At 41.6% G+C, this 11,905-nt stretch overlaps 1 long non-coding RNA gene across 3 annotated transcripts in view; it reads right to left on the minus strand.

Moving 5' to 3' along the window:
- Positions 1 to 5,468: 5,468 nt before the first annotated feature.
- Positions 5,469 to 11,905, minus strand: part of LOC137307258 (uncharacterized) — a 29,830-nt gene continuing 23,393 nt past the window's right edge. For 2 of the 3 annotated variants that reach the window (XR_010959090.1, XR_010959091.1), the window contains exons 2-3: positions 10,401 to 10,606; positions 5,469 to 5,553 (exon numbers count right to left, since the gene is read on the minus strand). This is a non-coding gene — a long non-coding RNA (uncharacterized lncRNA). Of the gene's footprint in view, positions 5,554 to 10,400; positions 10,607 to 10,679; positions 10,800 to 11,905 lie in introns of those variants that run through there. The other variant, XR_010959089.1, reaches the window with a different exon arrangement.

The raw sequence follows: 11,905 nt of genomic DNA on the forward strand, positions 1-11,905 counted from the left end.
GAATTGTTCATCCACAGCACAGGAATGTCCAGAGCTATGCCTGAATACGAATTCTATAATGTATATAATGTGTACTAGAAAGCCTTCATTTGGAAAAAAATAACTCAATGTTTCCCCAAAGCTTAATAACATTCACTGTGACAAATGTAGCAATGAGTTAAGTTCCTGGTATTTTGAAACATTAAAATATTTTGCAAAACTAAACACCGCAAGTATCAATTCAATACTGAACATTTCTGTAGCTCTCTCGTCCTTCCAACTCTTGCACATAATTAACACAACATCAATTAGCTTGTGGCAGAGTAGAAAAGACCATTACGGTCCCACTTGGACTAGCCAGATAGACCTCAGTACTAGGAACATAGAACATAGGAACAGGAGTAGGCCATTCAGCCCCTCATGCCTGCTCTGCCATTTGATAAGATCATGGCTGATCTGTAATCTAGCTCCATATACCTGCCTTTGGCCCATATCCCTCAATACCTTTGGTTGCCAAAAAGCTATCCATCTCACATTTAAATTTAGCAATTGAGCTAGTATCAATTGCTGTTTGCGGAAGAGAGTTCCAAACTTCTATCACCCTTTGTGTGTAGAAATGTTTTCTAATCTCACTCCTGAAAGGTCTGGCTCTAATTTTTAGACTGTGCCCCCTACTCCTAGAATCCCCAACCAGCGGAAATAGTTTCTCTCTATCCACCCTATCTGTTCCCCTTATTATCTTATAAACTTCGATCAGATCACCCCTTAACCTTCTAAACTCTAGAGAATACAACCCCAATTTGTGTAATCTCTCCTCGTAACTTAACCCTTGAAGTCCGGGTATCATTCTAGTAAACCTACGCTGCTCTCCCTCCAAGGCCAATATGTCCTTCCGAAGGTGCGGTGCCCAGAACTGCTCACAGTACTCCAGGTGTGGTCTAACCAGGGTTTTGTATAGCTGCAGCATAACTTCTGCCCCCTTGTACTCTAGTCCTCTCGATATAAAGGCCAGCATTCCATTTGCCTTCTTGATTATTTTCTGCACCTGTTCATGACACTTCAATGATCTATGTACCTGAACCCCTAAGTCTCTTTGGACATCCACTGTTTTTAACTTTTTACCATTTAGAAAGTACCCTGTTCTATCCTTTTTTGATCCAAAGTCGATGACCTCACATTTGTCTACATTGAATTCCATCTGCCACAGTTTTGTCCATTCACCTAATCTATCAATATCCCTTTGTAATTTTATGTTTTCATCTACACTGCTTACAATGCCACCAATCTTTGTGTCATCGGCAAACTTAGATATGAGACTTTCTATGCCTTCATCTAAGTTGTTAATAAATATTGTGAATAATTGAGGCCAGAAGACAGATCCCTGTGGGACTCCACTAGTCACATCCTGCCAATGTGAGTACTTACCCATTATCCCTACTCTCTGTTGCCTTTCGCTCAGCCAATTTCCTAACCAAGTTGGTACTTTTCCCTCGATTCCATGGGCTTCTATCTTAGCTAACAGTCTCTTATGTGGGACCTTATCAAATGCTTTCTGGAAGTCCATATAAATAACATCCATTGACATTCCCCTGCCCACTACTTTAGTCACCTCTTCAAAAAATTCAATCAGGTTTGTCAGGCACGACCTACCTTTCACAAATCCATGCTGGCTCTCCCTGATTAACTGAAAATTCTTGAGGTATTCAGTCACCCTATCCTTAATTATAGACTCCAGCAATTTCCCCACAACAGATGTTAGGCTAACTGGTCTATAATTCTCCGGTTTCCCTCTCTCTCCTTTCTTAAAAAGCAGAGTGACATGTGCAATTTTCCAATCTAGAGGGACAGTTCCTGAATCTAGAGAACTTTGAAAGATTATAGTTAGGGCATCTGCAATCTGCTCACCTACTTCCTTTAAAACCCTGGGATGGAAACCAGGGTTAAAAGGTCTTTTCTGGTCCTATATGTTCCTCTGTAGCACAGTGCTTTGAAGCAAAGGAAAATTGAAAGGATTGAAGAATCATTTTCAGACTCTCTGTGAACCTCCTCCCATTATTGGTAGAGGACCAAGAACAATCATCCTGCCTCACTGCACGGATGGTATCTAGTGCAAGGAGAGCACGTTCTAAAAGAACATGTTGACTATTTCACTAGGCATAGAAAGAAAGAACTTGCATTTATAAAGGGCTTCACAGCCAATTCGTTACTTTTGAAGTGTAGCCACTGTTGTTTTGTTGGTTATTGCAACAACCAATTTGTATGTAGCAATGTCCCACAAACAGCAATGAGATGAATGACGAGTTCATTTGTTTTTGGTGGTGTTGGCTGAGGGATGAATGTTAGCCAGGAGATTGGGAGAACTCCCTGCTCTTCTTCTATTAATGCCATGGGATTTTTATCCCTACCCAAACAGGCAGACGGGGCCTCAATTTAACATCTCACCCGATAGACAGCACCTTTGACTGTGTAGGACTCCCCCGTAAGCCTAGATTATGTGCTCAAGTCTCTGGAGTTGGGCTTGAACCCACAACCTTCTGGCTCAAAGGTAAGAGCGCTATCATTGAACAGAAACTGACAATTTATGTGTCAGAATGTCATAAATGCTTTTGTAAATATTTCTTCTGTTTGGTAAAGTGTCATCCCAGAGACATTCACACCACATAGTGAGAAATGTCACCTTAACATAAGGGAGCATCACCTTCAGAAAAAAAATCTGGTTATAAAGGATTGAAGATTACAAGGTTAAGTACAGACATAAAAGATGAAATACTCCAGAGACCATGATTATTCTATGATTAGTCCTGTTCTAACCTTGGAAGTGTGAACTATGGAATACAAGTGTCAGGGCTCAATAATGTCGGCTGTGACTTCAGATCAATCTCCTAGAAGTTTTGTTCCATTACCTTCAGAGGTCAGAGAAATATTTCAGAGGTTTTCCTTATTGGAAGTTTTGCCCTTTGGTTACTGAATTCCCTCAGGAGATTAAACAAGTCAGGAAAAAGCCATGACAGTAAAATTGGATCATGAGCCAAATGGAGTTTTCTTGTTCTACATTTTCTTATATTCTGCATTATTTCCATACAGTACTCCAGCATTTTTTGTTATTCCCCAAGATCAGCAGCATTAAAGCCAATGAGATGTGCCTATAAAAGGAGAACATCTTATAAATGAGACCACTCTAGTAAAATAAGTTATATAACTGGGCAAATTTTCTTAACATACAGGTTCATCTGCAGTCTTAAAAAGATATATTTCAGAGTATGCAAGCCAAACAAGAAATTGTATTCTATTGAATGCTACATGGAAATATGAACATGACATTTGTCAGTCTTTGCAAATTTACTTCTTTTATACTACAAAATGGCTAATTGTAGACGGCCGGGAAATATTTTGTGCAGTATTCCTCCTGATGTGATGATATGAGTGCTTACATCATGAGCAGAAGTAGTGAGCTACAGGCAACTCATTTCTTACAGGTGTACAGAGAGTGGGCGATGGTCCAGATCCAGAAGATCCATTTGATTTCTGTTTGGCACAAATGTTCTTTTAGAAAGATGACCTATTGTGGTTTTTTTGCTTTTTTGTTTCCCCCTACTCTTTGGTGATCTGGACGATTCAGGTAGCTGGAGTTGATCCCAATAATGAACTGAGTTTGGTTCAGCCTCAATCCAGGACCTTGTGGGTATGAGCCCATTGGATAAAAATGACTACTATTGGGCATAGATTGAGACAAAACTGCCAATCTCACTAAGACGGAGTGCTGGTGTGGGAACAGAAAATGTCACACTGGTGTACGTGAACTTGTGAGATTGGGTTTAAAGTAGAGGAAGCTTTATATTAAAAGAAAACACTTTAAAAGAAAATTGAATGGAAACTTAAAGCAGTATTCAATCTTGTGGTTCAGATATGAATGCAAATGCATTAAGCCTGGAAATTATATTTTGTGACATTATTTTAAATAGTCTCTGTTAAATGAGCGGACACAATGTTTTCATATGAACATAGCAAGCATCCGTTTGCATACATAATTTCAAGGCCCATATTTTAATTTTAACATTCTTTCCTTCTTTATTTCATTTGCTGTAAAGTGCTTTGGGACGTCCTGACTTTGTGAAAGGTGCAGTATAAATGCAAGTATTTCTTGCTTTCTGTTTCAATAGATTCATAAAACTGGCTGGGAAGCATTCCTAACCCTGAGTATGAGGAAGCTGCATTAATGCCAGTAGAAATACTCATTAACCCAGGGTACTACTGTGATCCTGTCATTTGAATTGAGCACTAAATCAGCTCTATTACACTTGTGTTAGACTGGAATTTTCATGCTGAATTTATGCTAACGTGAAAATCGCAATTATGAAACAGCCGAAAGGCACTCCAATTTGGCTCCTCTGCACCCACAAACACCCACTCATGTAAAGCGCTCGGTGCTGGAGTAGTCCTATGTCAGTTCCAGTATAATGACAAGGGAGGTCACCAATTCATGACTCACATGAAAACTTCCCATCTACTTAACAGCATGATTCTGGCTGCCTGCACGCCCTAGGCCAATAAGTGAACTAAATGTGCGAGTGGCCAGGTGAAACAGAGCCCACAGATTGTGTACTCCAGTTTCATCCAATACATCTATATATAGTTTAGTACTATATATAGTTTAGTACATACATGCCTGAACTACCTTGCCCACTGTACAGGCATTGGCTGGAGAAAAGGGTTATAATTGTAAATTTCTTTAACAGAAACAGACAATGTTGTTAAGAGGCAAAAAAGCATTGGCTGCGAGTGTGAACTGGGAGGGTACGAGTGGTTTGGGGTAGCAGTTTTGTACACTTGTCAACTCTTGAAACTGTTCATTGTACAATGTCTAAATACTAAATGACAAAGGGAGGGGAGGGAGAGGAGCAGTGGGTAATGGTGGTGGTGGGGGGGGGGGGGGGAAGAGGGGAATTGGCCTTTCACCTCTGGGACCTGGGTTATATCTGGCCCAAATTGATGGGATGAAAGTCTCCTGTGTTGACTAGCTGTCAGGGTCCAAAGTGAAGTGCATTTGAAATCGACTAATCCCACTCAGGAAGGCCACAGGATGGCTGATGTCGGAAATGTAAGAATATCATATTGATACAGTAGAGGGAACTTTGCTGAAATTGGAGCTGATGCCCAATATTGGGGCAGCGTAGAGGGAGATACTCTGCACCTCAATGTGTTATGACTGAACCACGAGTGCTTGATGCTGACACTGGGTTCCTGAAATGGGAAGTATTCCATTCTGCAGCACTGACATCCCCTTGATGAGCACAACATTCCCAAAAACCCTAAGTGGGATATTAATGAAACATATTTCCCTAGAGTTTCTGTGACATGTCGAGAACTGGTCAGATAAAATAGTTGTCATGTTCAATGATGAGAATATGGTTGAACATGTACCAGTTTAAACTCCGCCCTCAGAGGGAGTGCAATAAAAGAACTAATGCATCTTAACCAAACCAACAATCTGTTCCTTTATTCGGCAGTTTTTATATCACAGCAGATAGGTCGATGTGGGAAAGAGGCCAATTGCATCCATGGCACGTAAACAACCTGGAAAACAACCACACACTGTAGAACAATATTGTCTCATCACTGATACTTCATCGTCAGATACGTTTCAATACTTGTACTTAATGTTACAAATTCTTCCTCAGTAAAAAGAACAATTCATGCATTAACATTGTTTAAACTTTGTAGATTGTTCGGTTTTATTTTAGGCACTCATTTTTCATCGCAGAATCAACTGCTTTGTCTATTTGTGGCACTGTCAGCTTGGCAGCACGTTAATGCCTGAGTCAGAAGGTCGTAGATTCAAGCCCCATTCCAAGACTTGAGCATGTATTCTAGGCTGACACATCAGTGCAGTGATGCAACGCTGCATTGTTGGAAGTACTGTCCTGCAGATGAAACATTAAACCAAGGTCCTGTCTGCCAGTTCAGGTGGACATAAAGGATCCCATGGCACTATTTGAAGAACAGCAGGAATTCTCCCAATGTCCTGGCCAAGATTCCTTCCTCAACCAACACCATCAAAAATATACTAACTGATCATTCATTTCATTGCTGTTTGTGGGGCTTTGCTGTGTGCAAAACGGCTTCCGCATTTGCCTGCATAAAGTCACTGCACTTCCAAGTAATTCATTATGTAGGAACATAGGAACTGGAAGAGGCCATTTAGCCCCGCGAGCCTGTTTCACCATTCAATTAGATCATATCTGATCTGTACCCTAACTCTATTTACCCGCCTTGGCTCCATATCCCTTAATACCCTTGACTAGCAAAAAATCTATCGATCTCAGATTTAAAATTATTAATTGAGCTAGCATCTACTGCTCTTTATGGGAGAGAGTTCCTCCCTTCTACCACCCTTTGTGTGAAGAAATGTTTCCTAACTTCTCTCCTGAATGGCCTGGCTCTGATTTTAAGGTTATGTCCCCTTGTCCTAGACTCCCCCACCAGCAGAAAAAGTTTCTATCTACTCTATCAATTCCTTTCCAAATCCTAAAATCTTCAATCAAATCACCCCTTAACCTTCTATATTCCAGGGAATTCAAGCCTAGTTTATGTAATATCTCCTCATAATAGAACCCTCTAAGATGCAGTGCCCAGAACTGTACACAGTACTCCAGATGTGGTCTAACCAGGGCTTTGTATAGCTGTAGCAAAACTTCCTCCCCTTTATATTCTCGCCCTCTAGTTATAAAGGCTAACATTCCATTAGTCTTTTTGATTATGTTTTGTACCTGACTATATTTTAGTGATCTGTGTACATGGACCCCTAAATCTCTTTGGACCTCCACTGTTCCCAGCTTTTCACCATTTAAAAAATACTCGGAGCTATCATTTTTTGGTCCAAAATGGATGACCTCACACTTACCTGCATTGAAATCCATCTGCCATAGTTTTGCCCACTCACTTAATCTATCAATGTCTCTTTGTAATTTTATGCTCCCGTCTATACTGCTTGCTATGCCACCAATCTTTGTGCCATCGGCAAACTTGGATTTATGGCTCTCTATTGTGTTATCTAAGTCATTAATAAATAAAGTGAATAGTTGAGGCCCCAGCACAGATCCTCGTGGGACATCACTAGTCACTTCCTTCCAATTCAAGTACATACCCATTATCCCTACTCTGTCTTCTACCGCCTAACCAATCTCCTAACCAAGAAAAGAGAAAGACAGAGGAGCTGTAGAGAGCGAGAAAGAGAAAGAGAAAGAGAGAGAGAGAGAGAGAGAGAGAGAAGTGAGTGAGAGTTGAGAAAGAGAGGGTCAAGAGAAGAAAGGACAGGACTTTCATTTGTATAGCGTCTTTCATGTCCTCAGAACATCCAAAAGTAATTCATTGGCTGTGAAGCGCTTTGGACGTGTAGTCACTTTTGTAATGTAGGCAAACAAAGCAGCCAATTTGCACAAAGCAATATCAATGAAATAAATGACCAGATAATCTGTTTTAGTGGTACTAGTTGAGGGGTGTTGGCCAGGACAGCGGGAGAACTCCCCTGCTCTACTTCAAATAGTGCCATGTGATCTTTTAATTCACTTGAGCAGGCACACAGGGCCCTCAGTTTAACATCTCATCTGCAAGATGGCACCTCCAACAATGCAGCACTCCCTCAGTACTGCACTGAAGTGTTAGCCTGGATTATGTGCTCGGGTCTCTGGAGTGGGGCCTGAACCCATGACCTTCTGACTCAAGTGGTGAGAGTGCCAACACTGAGCTAAGACTGTCACCCCCATTTCCCCCTGCATCCCTCTCAGAGAGGGGTGAATGGAGATGGAGAAGATGGAGAGAAGGGGGACATGGGGGGGGGAATAGAAAGAGAGGGGAGATGGGGGGATTGCCCTGCACCATGTCTCGCTCACCCATTATCACTAACCTACATTAGCTTCCTTTTCTGGAATGTCTCAAATTAAAAATTCTCATCCACATGTTTAAATCTCTTCATGACCTCACTTTTCACCCTCTCTATATACTGTATACCTCCTACAGCCCTACAAACCCTATAAGTTGTTGTTGGGGGGGGGGTGAGATAGACAAGGATTGGAGAAGGGGGGGGGATGGAGGATAAGCAGGGGGGGGGGGGTGCGGATAAGCGGGGGGGGGCGCGGATAAGCGGGGGGGGGGGGCCGGATAAGCGGGGGGGGGGGGGCCCGGATAAGCTGGGGGGTGCCAGCAATTCAATGGAAATAAGTAAATTCAGAAGATGCTAGAAATGCACAGCATACGAAAGAGAAAGATAGGTTTCCAATGAATACCAACCTTACCACCTCCCCATTACAGCATTTGGCTGTTTTATAATGAGTCCAGAGTCCTGGCTTCAACCACCCTTCCTGGCAACCCTTGCTAAGTGTTCACAATGTCGCACAGATGTAATTTCTGGACTCAAATTCTCAGCAACCGATCCTAACGTTGCCCCCATAAGGTAACAGTACCCTTTTAAATATGCTTATTTATCATGGGTTTTAACAGCAACAATGCACAAATGCCATTGACGTGTTTTCTTTTTTCAGAAAAATTATCATTTTTACCCGATCCCTAACTACGTCCTGCCCGGCTGCAAAAATGCTTCAGCTTCAAGGCTAGGATTTTTCAATATGACTTGACGTTTATCCTGATCGTTCCAACAGAATAAAAATTAAACTTTGAAAGAACTGTTGTATTTCTAAATTACCACTAGTGTAGAAAAAATGCTTTTTTGGAGGGGGAAGTGTTTGTTAAAAGTCCTGGCAAAATGCCACTGAATACATGTCAACTGCGTTTTTTTTAATATATATATATATTTTTTAAATTGTTTAAATTAGTAAGTTGTCAGCCAGAAAGGAAATCTTAATTAACAGACATACTTTTTTATATTAAAAAAAGAGATATTTTAAAACAGGGTTGGCATGTTAGTATATTTTATTCAATTTCAGGAAGAAACCACCTATTTAAAGGGAAGGTTCACTGCAACATCATCCATTCTTTAATTTATATACTGATCCTAGTTTTGCCAAGTACATTACCAAAGAGATTTAAAAAAAACACAATCTGGGCTAAATATTTAATGAACCCTTTAAAAAAATCTTCGCCCCTTTACCTCAAACAGCTATTTGTAATGATTTGATTTTTTTTTAAAAACTCTCTACTTGGCAACAAAATAGAAAAATATTGTTTTCTGCCAGTAAAGTTGATACAAGAAAATACTTTATTACAAATAAATAGTTACATCCAAAAGGTCACATTCCTTGTGTTCAACAACGCAAGGAATGTAGTTGATTATCGCTACTATTCTGGCTGCACATAATTCTGTACCAGTACTTGTCTCAGGCTGGTATCTGTTGTACAATAACACCAAGTAACGCAAAATTGGGAACCAAGCGTGACTAATTTTGCGGAGAAGATGTTCAAGTTTTTGAAATGAGCAGTGCCAGGAAGAATAAGGAGCTTCCCAATCCATTGCACAACTCCAGGCAACACGAGGTTGCCATATCTCATCGTGCACCACAGGCGACGCAAGGCTGCCTCACCCACCATGATGTGGGTTCCCTCCCAGTCGGGGAACACTTCAGCAGTCAGGGACATTCAGCCACCGACCTTCGGGTAAGCGTACTCCAAGGCGGCCTTCGAGACACACAACAACGCAAAATCGTCGAGCAGAAATTGATAGCCAAGTTCCGCACCCATGAGGACGGCCTCAACCGGGATCTTGGGTTCATGTCACGCTACACGTAACCCCACCAGCGAACAAATGTTATCTGTTTTTAATATAACGGGTCATTTGCTGTCTTTTCTATGTTTCTGCCTCTCTCTCTCTGTTTTTTTTTTGGTGGTTTGTATATTCGGTGGCCTTTTAGGTAACACCTCTCTGTCTGCACACTGTGATTGCCGTGGCAACGGGCAGTTGGAAAGACTATCTGTAATCACCAGGTATTGTTCTGTGATTTATAAATGCGAAGGGTTCGAGGATTTCATTTCCACAACATTCACCTGAGGAAGGAGGAAGCCTCCGAAAGCTTGTGAATTTCAAATAAAATTGTTGGACTATAACTTGGTGTTGTAAAATTGTTTACAATTGTCACCCACCATGTTTGCCCAAACAAACTTGTGTGTCTTCCCTATCTACTGCACGTACCCCTCACCGAACACAACTTCCCAGGCAGTGTGTGATTTTGCCATCAATGTCCTCTGGTGCCTCGTCTCACTTGGCTTGTGGATATACAATCTTTAAAGACAGCAGAGAAGGGAGACTTTCATCCCTTCAGTCTTGGCTGGATTCAGACTCCTACTCTCACTTATTCTTTTCCAAGTTTTAAAATAGTGCAACTCCTTACCTCCCTCAATCTTCCATTACTCCTACAATCTAAAAACTCTTAAAACCAAGAATAGTATCACCTAATCACTACTGTCTGATTTACCTCATCTTCACTCTTGCCAAACTTGAGGGTGTCCTGCAATATGAACCTTGGCAGCGAGCTCAGATTGTAGTCAGCTGAAGGTTTCCCTTTTGACGTGTGTCCACAGTTGTCTGGCAGCTTGGAACATTCAGTTATTGCTTCATGAGAGAGGCACAGCCATCTGAAGCATGCCTGCCATCTTGGATTCTTGCAAGCGGAGAAACTTACTACAGGAAATAAAGTTTGTAATGTAATAAATGTAAATAAATTACAACGTTTGGAAGAAATGCCTAAACTTACCTATTGAATAGCAGAATATTTAAAACGTGTCTAACAATGTTTTTTTGTTGGAGGCTGGTGCCTCTTTCAGAAGCTTGAATTCATGGGCTTGCCAGAGCCATCATTAGTAGCTGAAGAGGTTTAACAACTCCTCCCAGCAATCACTTATGCCTACAATTCCCAGCATGCTGCCATCTCAGTCTGTGCAAACACAAGAGCGAAAATTCCCAGCATGCATGAGCATGATTTTTTTTTGCAGCCAAACAAATCAAAGCCTCAGGAATGGCATGCTATTACAATGATTATAAGTTTGTTTTTTCTAAAGATTTTAAAACGAGCTGAAACGCGAACTTTGTAACTTTTCTGGAAGAGACACCGACAGTGAGAATGAGAGTGGAAGAGAAAGAGAGGAGAGTGGAAGAGAAAGAGAGGAGAGATGGTATGTGAATGACAGGGAGAGAGGGGAGAGGAAAAAAAATGTGTGATTGAGATAGAAATAGTGTGTGCGAGGGTGCAAGAGGCAGTGTATGAGTCAGAGAAAGGGAAGTAAAGTTTCCAGATGGTTAGTGTAACACAGTCAGCACTCCGTTCATTGAAACTGTTTAAAATGAGAGCTTGAATTAAATTGCTGGTAAGTGGAGCACCTGCTGACTGTATGAGCAGCTGTTACAGTAACCAAATGGAAACTTCCTTCTATCCTAGGCAGATTGAGAGGGGCACAACACAGGCACTTGAAACATACTGTTGATTAAAATTAATGTTTCATGCTATAACACACTTGTAATTATAAACTTCGACGGCACCTCACAAATCCGCGATCTCCACCACCTAGAAGGACAAGGGCAGCAGGTGCATGGGAACACCATCAACTCCAGATTCCCCTCCAAGACACACACCATCCTTACTTGGACATATATTGCCGTTCCTTCAGCGTCACTGGGTCAGAATCCTGGAACTCCCTACCTAACAGCACTGCGGGAGAACCTTCACCACACGGACTGCAGCGGTTGGCAACTGTGACGGGTTTGTAGATTTCCTGTCTTCTACTATTGGAGTACAAACCTATATGAGACAGGGAAGGTTCCAGGTTCAATCTTTCATTTGTGCTGATTTCAGCAGTTACGGTGTTACAATTGGTCTCGATGCTCCTGGGCTGGGGAGGGCACTGAGAAGGGTGTTAGGGTATAGAACACTGAGGATTGTTCTAGGGTGTGTCACAATTGGGGTGAGGGAAATCTGGGGGTCTG

The sequence above is a fragment of the Heptranchias perlo genome, chromosome X, assembly GCF_035084215.1.
Source record: "Heptranchias perlo isolate sHepPer1 chromosome X, sHepPer1.hap1, whole genome shotgun sequence".
In the NCBI taxonomy this organism is placed as follows: domain Eukaryota; kingdom Metazoa; phylum Chordata; class Chondrichthyes; order Hexanchiformes; family Hexanchidae; genus Heptranchias; species Heptranchias perlo.